Below are 10,035 nucleotides of genomic sequence, written 5' to 3'. Positions count from 1 at the left end.
TCTGTTAACTATGGTGATCGAATCTATTGATCGTTGCGGTTAATAGTGCCATACCAAATCAGGGTTGTACGCCCAATCCTAAAACACTTCTCAAATCTAAAACATTCAAAAACACTTCGAATCAAACTACGGATTTTTATCCTTATCCAAAACTACGATAGGCCACTCAAAAAGCCTCCGAAACCATACCAAATCAAATTTCAACTCTAAGGGCGTACAGCCCTTCCCCGAACTACGTAGACTCTGATCCTCCATAAGGAGGTACGTAGGCACTTGGCAACAAGGCGAGTCCCCTTCCTCCAAATCTTAATCATGTCTTTAACCCTATTAATTGTTTGTTACCTTTCTTTATGTTTTTTCATAACCCTTATCTTTGCAATGTTAACCTTTAGGAAAGGGTTGAGGGTGCCTAACACCTTCCCTCGACCTGAATATAGTATCTTACCCTGATCTCTATACTACGTAAGGTTTCCTATTCGCCTTAGTAGAATAAGTGGCGACTCTCTAAGTTATAAATTTTAGGCAGGTTGCTACAGCTGGCAACTCTGCTGGGGATAACTTAAATGGTGAATACTATGCTCCTACAGGCTTTGGCAGGGTTTAGGTTTTTGGCAAACTTTTTTAGGGTTTGGCTAATTTGCCAAAAATTAGGGTTTATTTATATTTAAATATTTAAAGTTTTTACTTTATTTATTTATTTATAATTTCATCTTTTACATCAATTGAATAAATACCTGTTTATAAAAAAAAATCTGTTTATTTAAATATTTGCTGCGTATTGTATTTTTTAAATTGCAAGCGGCCGGATTCAAGGTTAGTTTCAAATATTTAAATTTTATTTATTTATTTATTTTCCTTTTCAATTTCATTACTGCAATTTAATTAAATATTTATTTAAGTGAATATTTATTTCTATTATATTTGCTGGTGTTTTTTTATGTTGTGTTAAACCCTAAGTGTGGGAGTTAACTTTGAGATCAATAGGGGAGTATGAATCGCCTACGAGTCTCATTGATAACTCCACTCGGAGTGGGTTGAGTATTCGGAAATGTCCAAAACGAGGCTTGACTTTGTTGAGGGCAGGACTGGATACTTGGCTGATCTCTCCGAGAACCTACCCCAAAAATTCGAACCTCATGGATAAAATGAGTTGTTCTAAAATCCGAAGAGACAAAAAGTCTCGGAGGCTACGAACGACCCCATGAGACCTTCTAGAACCCCCTATTAAAAGGTTGGCTCCCAAGAGCCGCTACGTCGGACCTATGAACCTAGGACTTTTGTGCTTATGTGCTTATTATTTGTTTGCGAATTATATACTTCGAATATCTATGCGTTTCAATTTTGCAGGTATCCCTACGTAGTCCCTAGCCTGTAAAGGCTCTAATTTCTAAGAACACGTCTTTCCCACGAAAGACATCACCTTATATGCATTCCCTAACCTGTAGGGATTTTATTTTTATATCCTTATATTTTTACAACTACGCGTCCTTCCCACAAAGGATATCTCCGTTAGCATACGTCAATTGGTCTCTCGATGGCCATGAGACATAGTGACTGTCTCGAACAGTCACTCTATGCTTGCTCCCACGAACTCCCTAGCCTGTAGGGATTTGCTTTCACGTTCATGTGTTTCTACAATAACGTGTCCTTCTCCTGAAGGACATCCTCATTAACGCACGTCGATTGGCTTCACGATGGCCATGAGTGATGGTAACTGTCTAGAACGGTCAACCCGTGTTTATTCCCGCGCACCCTCTAACTTGTAGGGTTCGGATTTCCATTTATGTGTCTTTCATCCCTAGCCTGTAGGGATTTCACTTCATCCAATATCGTCCTTAGATAGGTTGTGTTCCACACAGAGAACCTTCCTACGAGGGACAACTTCATCGGTACGCGTCTATCGGCCTCTCGATGGTCACGAGACTTGGTGATTGTCTTGAACGGTTATCAGTCGCTACCTTCTGCGTACTCCCTAATATAAAGGATTTCCATTGGCGTGTCATAACATCTATCTTGCAAGGATTTCGCTAGAGTCTAATGTCATCCCTAAGTCCGCATAGACTATCCTTAGGATTATATCTATCGCACGTCACATGTCTGCATTACATGCAAGGAGTTATAATACAAGGAGTCTCGTGCATATGCATGCATTTTCATTTTCATGCAATCATACATTTACATTCACATTTTCATTTCCATCTTCACCCACATCCATACTCGCCGTGCTAGCCGGTTTCCTGAAACTCATGGAGAAAAATAAAAGGATCGTAAACTATGGAGAAAGGAAGATAAGCTATCGCCATGCCAGCTACATGACCATGCCTTTCCGTAACAGGATTATAAACGCAACGAAGGTTATTATCAAGCAAGGATTAGTTCAACAACGAAGTTCCCTCATAGATACACTCAAGGGGTATCTAATCATAAGGGGGTTCATCTACGAACACATCAAACTTACAAGGACACTCTACGATAACCTGGGGGCAAGGATTAGTCCGACTGGGGCAATATCCTGAACAAAGATGCATAACCACGATGGAGGGAATGCGACATAGGTTAACTCCTCACTAAGGGGCAAAAGGGTCATAGGTGTTCCCTATCAATTTATAAACTCTGGAGGTTACCAATGGTGTGATACTATCCTTAGGAAAAGCAAAAGAGGTTCAGTCTAAGGAAACTCATGAAGTTCCGAAACGACGAAAACCCACTGCTAACGGTTTATTCACGACAGGTTTGACGTGCCCAAGGAGAATTCGAGATCACCCTTTACTTCTACAAGTCCATGAACTAAGGAGTGAAACGAGGTCAATGGATTCACAAAGGAGATTGCCCTTAAGATCAATAGGTTTTACCATTTCAAGTTGTAATTTCTACGATCACAAAGTGTTATTTGATGTAAAACGTTATACCTATCGAATAGTAATTCAATAAAATGATCATGCATGTTTTGAAATCAATTCTTTCTCTTCGCTCTTGCATTACTACGACTTTCCATTTCAAATTATCACTCCCAATTATTAACAAACTTGAGGGAGAATGACGAACACAAATAACTAAGTCCAACTAAACATATGCTTTCAAGGTAAGACCAAGCCGAGGATGTACAGGCATTGTTTCAATCCCCAAACAGTGGAGAAATAAGGATGTTAATCCCTCGTTACCCCCTCGAGCCAGGAGTAGGAGTTTGTTTCTACTTTTTCAATTAAACCTTGATTTTAACCAGGGGCAGGGTAGATTTCGATTAATTCAATGGTGTATTTTGGTTGTCAAGAGAATCAATCAATTCAAGCAAAGTTTCAAGCATATCTTCTTCCTCGCGTTCATCCAAGGTTGAGGAAGCAAATGAAGATAACATTCACAACAATCTTCTTCCTCAATACATCATTCAAGATCGAGGAAGTGTCAAAGTCGAAGCTTACAAATCAAAACCAATATGGCAGTCACAACATTCAATACCCAAGGATCAATATTGCCAAAAGGGCATTCAAAAAAAAGAAGGAGAAAACGCCCGCTAAGTCAAAATGGAAAATTTCATGAAAGAAAACAAAATGACTTAGGCAAAAATTAGGGTATCCCGATGAATCAAATCCAAAGGAATTGATTCATGCAAAAATAAGGGATAAAGACAAAACAAAGGCAAACACAAAGGATATACTTGTGACTGCTAAATCATTGAAGCTTCTCATCTATGCTTGGATCTTTACAACATTTTTTCATCAATGCAAGGATCTCTACTAAGGCTTCTGCTCAACATCGAAATTGAAACGATTCTCTTGCAAACAAAGCACATTCATTGGATTAAGCGAATTTTTAGGATCTGGAGAACATCAAGGAGAAAGGGGTGGGATAAATAAATTTTTGAGCCTCATATCCATTGTTTCTTAGAACATGAACCAGGCCAAGTTACAACATTCAAAAGTCCTAATTGAGGCAAGGTCAACTACGAAAGCATATCAAGCAGGATTGGTTATACTGACTCCTAAAGTTTGTTAAAACTATTGCTAATCACTACGCTTCTTCAAGCATTCATTTCTAATCATCCACTCCTTCGATTTCAAAACTTGCATTTGCATCACATTAAAGTTATTTCTCAAAGGGTACAACGCCATCTGCGAATATACACTTAGCACAAAGGCGATCATTTCTGATAAAGACTCCTAAATGGGGAAACCACGTCCAGAGGGTTTTCCTAAACAGGAGCATACAACCAAACATCCTATTAACTAGGGGCACTCTTCCTAAGGTTCAATCGACTTGGGGCACACCTCGAAGCAATAACAAACAGGGGCATGTCAAACATGGGAAGAATTCAAATGCAAAAGGATAGAACACTATGGATAACCTTTCATAACCTGGAGATCAGGGGCACACCCTTCAATCTAAACGTCGAAGCATATGACAAGGCTATTTCCTGGGGGCACTTCCCTCGTAAGCATTTTTTTCCACAAAAATATTGGGGCAATGGATATCAAGTCCATAAGACGCACAACAAAAAGAAAAGGCGCCTTCATGCTTTACAACCTTGAATCAATCTCTCTCCTAACTACGATCTACAAAGTTCAAGAAATAGGTGTTGAGAAATCGCGCTAGCATCCAACAACCTTACAACATTATCAAAATATACACGCTTTGGTTATCAACAACCTATCATTGAAGCACCATGCAAATACATATAAGTCATGCATTGCATACATTGGCAGATACATTACACCACACCTTTTATAGGTAGTCTTCTTTAAGACAAATCCTACGATCCTTTTTAGGAACCTTTTCAGGTAGTCTTTTCTAAGACATTCATCATCCTTTCTAGGAACCACTTCAGGCAGTCTTATTTAAGATAAATTGTCATCATTTCCAAGAACCTTTTTAGGTGGTCTTCTCTAAGACATTCTTTTTCTTTAAACCTTTCTAGGTAGTCTTCTCTAAGACAATCATCGTCGTTTCCAAGAACCTTTTTAGGTAGTCTTCTTTAAGACATTCTAAGAACTTTTCTAAATAGTCTTCTTTAAGACATTGCCATTCCAAGAACCTTTTTAGGTAGTCCTTTTTAAGACATTCCATTTGCTAAGAACCTTTTTAGGTAGTCTTCTTTAAGACATTCTACAAACCTTTTTAGGTAGTCTTCTTTAAGACATTCCATTTCCAAGAACCTTTTTAGGTAGTCTTCTTTAAGACATCCTACAAACCTTTTTAGGTAGTTTTCTTTAAGACATTCTTTTCTAAGAACTTTCCTAGGTAGTCTTTTCTAAGACATTCGTTTGCCCTTTCCAAAAACCTTTTTAGTCCTTTTGGACATCTTTCAACCTTTCCAGACGGTCTTCTTCAAGACATCCCTTATCCTTCGCTAAAAAAAAAACCTTTTCAGGTAGTCTTCTTTAAGACAAAATTTTATCCTTTCTAAAAACCTCTTCAGGTAGTCTTCTTTAAGACAAATTCTCATATCCATTCCAAAAGCCTTTTTCAAGTAGTCTTATAGAAGACATTATTTCGTTCCCACTCATTACATCAATCAACATATGCATGAGCATACGCATTATCCCATACATCCAAACATCCAATTCAAAACTCTGGTGCTAAGCTACATTGTCCAGCTGTTTTCCGGTAACCTTACCGATGCCGGTAACCTTACTGAGATTTATTTTCCAATCACCCGATTGATGTTTTCCGGTAACCTTACCGATGCCAGTAACCTTATTGAGGTATTCTCTCCAATCACCTGATTGATGCTTCCCAGTAACCTTACCGATGATAACAATCTTGTTGTTCATTTCATGCATCAGCATACATACATACGCACTAGCATATGCATATCATCTAGCGCATCCAAATCCTTACAAAGTCCAGTTCTCGTCCTGGCAAATCATTACAAAGTCGGTTCCCGTCTGACTGTTACAATAAATCCAGTTCCCGTTTGGTAGTCAGTTCCCGTCTGACTGTTATATCGAAATCCAGTTCCCGTCTGGTAGCCAGTTCCCGTCTGACCGTTACATCGAAACCCAGTTCCCGTCTGGTAGTCAGTTCCCGTCTGACTGTTACGTCAAAATCCAGTTCCCATCTCGTAGTCAGTTACCGTCTGACTGTTACACCAGCCCAGTTTCCAACCCTCATGTTGTGATAAATGTATTTTCTCCGACCCTTGAGTCGTGAGTTTCCAAACAAGTGAATCTTTTTCATACAGGCAAACAGTCTTCTATACAGGTAAATTTGTCCAAATCGGGGCAAGTGGATCCCATGGGTGCAGGTGAGCTTGCTAGAGCTATATCAAGTGATCCTTTTGGGGATTAATCAAAACTACGATAGCAAGTAGGTATGGCTAACTGCGACGACTTACTAGAGCTGGTAAGTGGGCCACACCATCTGCGATAAACTTGCTGAAACTACGATAGTGAGTAGGTACGGTCAACCGCGACGACTTACTGAATAGTAAGTGGACCTTACCATCTACGATAAACTCGCTCCAACTACGATAGTAAGCAGGTATGGCTAACTGCGACGACTTACTAGAACTATAGTAAGTGGGTCATACCATCTACGATAAGCTTACTCAAACTACGATAGTAAGCAGGTACGACCGACCGCGACGACTTACTAGAACTATAGTAAGTGGGCCCTACCATCTACGATAAGCTTACTCCAACTACGATAGTAAGTAGGTGTGACTGACCGCGACGACTTACCAGAGCTATGGTAAGTGGGCCACACCATCTGCGACAGACTTACTCGAACTACGATAGGGAGTGGGTATACCAACCGCGACGACTTACTAGAACTATAGTAAGTGGGTTACCTACGAACTGCAAACCCTTCAGCACTACAACAAGTTAATTATCTTCTACATAGCATTCATCACGTTAGTCCCTTGGCAGTGATCTCCTTCAAATCATCTCGCTGATTAATATCACGTTAGTCACCTGGCAGTAATATAAAGCTACGTCTCTTTGCAAATAGGGATTTATTTTCCCTGATCACAAGGTTTCTCAAACAGTTCTTCAATTGGGTTTATCACGTTAGTCCCTCGGCAGTGATCTTCTTCAATAACAAACAAGGTTCTATTTTTCTTTTCCAAAGTTACTAACTTCAACTAACATACTGACAATCATGCATCATTTAATTAGCATACCTCATTCATACATAATGCATATACATACATTACTCTCATTTATTTTTGAGAAGCTTATTGCATCATACATTACATGCATCATAACATTGCATAAAATTCAGGTTGCCTTTTTAGGCTATGCTACAATCAAAGCATCTGGTTCCTTCCAGAAAGTATTTTCTTCATGTGCCGAAAAATGGTATTTACCTTGGGTGGCATCTATAAGCCCATCTCCTACAGAACTCCTTCCTTACGCAAGCAAATTTCAGGGTATTTCAGTGTCCATAAATCTTCTACCTCTTCAGGTTCAAGAAGATTGAACAGGGGCAGCTGTCATACCCCAAAATTTGCCTTCCATATTTCAGTTACAATAATTCAAAGTTCAAGATTTAGTCCCAAAGGTTACTCATTCAAAAGTCCAGATGATCCACAGTCAACTGGTTTGACCTAAAAGTCAACCATAATCAGAGCATAGTCAAAGCCTCCCAATTTTTGGTCAACATCAAGTATGTGAAGTATAACCATCATTTGATCAAAGATTGATCATGATTCCATTAATAGAAACTCAGAAATGAACAAATACAAAAAGGTTCAAATTAGGGTTTCTTAGGAGAAAGTCAACCCAACTTTGAATGGGCATAACTTTCACATGGAACATCAAAAAATTCCCCACTTCAAGCCTATTTTGAAGGAAATTGGATTCCCCACAACTTTGTCTCTCACAAGCCAGGGCTAGAAATGATTCATTTGAGAGATACAGTGCAAAAGATTACAGGTCATTTTCAGGCATCCTCCGAAAGCAGTGTTTTCCCAAAGAGGATATGATCAAGATAAAAGCTCCAAATGAAAAATATATTCCAAAGTGGCGTATAGAAGACCTCTTAAGGTTTCCAAAAAGTATTAGAACTCCCTCATAGCCTAAAAATTGAGTGAGATATGATTGATCAAAGTTGGGTAATTTTGGAGGACCAAATAGGAAAAAAGAAGGTTCAAATTGGAAAATTTTGCAAGTGGGCCTATGGTATTATGATACAAACTTGGTCCACAACTCATTAGCATGCCCAAAAACAAAATGCCACGAATTTTAACCTTTTATTTGATTTTATATAATTTTTATTTCATTTAAAAATGATTTAAAGTGATATAATGGAAAAGAAAATCAAATATTGAGTTAAAGGATTCACATTAGCCAATTCCAATCAGCATTTATTGCATATTGTCAACACAATTTCGTGCTAGCAAGATTGGAAAAGAGTGAATCATATTTTGGCCAAAATAGCAAGTTTCCATTAAAGTTTCAAATCAAATTTTTCCAATTTTGCAAGAGTGGATTCAAGGGGCCTTGGGCTTCAAGTTTTGACCTAATACATTCTCTATAAGTAGCATAGACAAACCACACGAATAGGGGACGAAAAATTGGTGCAGAGGCATAGTTACAAAAACTCAAGAACACTCAAAGAAAGTAAAATTCGGTTTGCAAGAATTGGGAAGTTTCAACAAGAATTGAAGGTTGCAAAAGCTTCACTGAAGGATTTGGAACGTGTCTGGATTGAAACACTACATCAGCACCCCCCGATTTTTCTCCACTAAGCCAAAGTAAGTCGTTTTAAATCTTGGTTCGATTAGCATCATGTAAGCATGTCTTTGTTGTTTTAATTGTATGTTTGGCTTTTCCTAAGTGTTGTGATTGTTTCTGGATTATTTGTTTGAGTTTTGGTGAGTTCTAGTGTGATCGGCCATTGGAGGCCGATCCAAGCTTTTAGGTTTTCAATTAGGGCTTTTCGCTAGAATTAAAATTAGGTTGAATTGGATGCGTGTTTGAATTCGTATCATCTGGACGAAACTTTTGGAACAGGTGCGCAACATTTATATGGGGGGAGGGGCTAATCGCTATTTTCGTAGGGGGGGGTTTGCCACGAACGGTTTCGTAGCAAAATCGTAGCAGTATTTACAGTTTTTTTTGCAGGTCTGGGGAGGAAGACGCTGGCGTGTCAACACCTGATTCGCCTGTTTGAAAACTGGCGCGCGTTTGCCACTTGCATGTCCTGATTTCATTTTTGTTTTATTACTTGTGCTTGGTTAACGCGCGTGTGTGTGTGGTGTGGTGGTCATGTGAAGCGTTGGTAAGGGGGATGTCATGGGTTCGAACCTCCCCTCCAACATTTATTTTTCTGTGATTTGCAATTCCTGATCCTGTGCGCCCCAGAGTCAAAACCTCACCATATACCCTCCCAATCTGATCCTTTGACTCTGCCCCTAACCAGATCTCACGCTCCAGAATCAATACCCTATACCATGCACCATACTAACAACCACACTGAATCCTAATCCTAATTAACTTAAATAATTTTGATTATTTTGGTTTTAATTAAAATATCTTTTAATATATATTAATTGTAAAATAATTATTTTTTTATAAATAAATTATTATACGATGTTTATATTAAAATGTCAATTTGTTGTTCGTTCCGATTAAATCGATTAATCGCTATGGGCAATAATAATTTTAATTAAAATGTTATTTAATTAAAATGCAATTAATTTCTATTCGGTTAAATGGTTTCGACTATCTTATTAGTCGCGATGATTAACCTTTCTATTTTCCACACTTCAACTCATTATTCTTTTTAATCGAATCAATCGATTGCGAGGGGTAATGATACAAATTAATTATTAAAAATCATTAAAATACTATAATTCGTTATTAGTAATAATCAAATTAATTGATTAAAATTGGTAACGATACAACTTTCAATCTGTTAACTATGGTGATCGAATCTATTGATCGTTGCGGTTAATAGTGCCATACCAAATCAGGGTTGTACGCCCAATCCTAAAACACTTCTCAAATCTAAAACATTCAAAAACACTTCGAATCAAACTACGGATTTTTATCCTTATCCAAAACTACGATAGGCCACTCAAAAAGCCTCTGA

This window comes from Vicia villosa, linkage group LG3, assembly GCF_029867415.1.
Source record: "Vicia villosa cultivar HV-30 ecotype Madison, WI linkage group LG3, Vvil1.0, whole genome shotgun sequence".
Lineage (NCBI taxonomy): Eukaryota > Viridiplantae > Streptophyta > Magnoliopsida > Fabales > Fabaceae > Vicia > Vicia villosa.
This window is presented reverse-complemented; position numbering follows the sequence as displayed.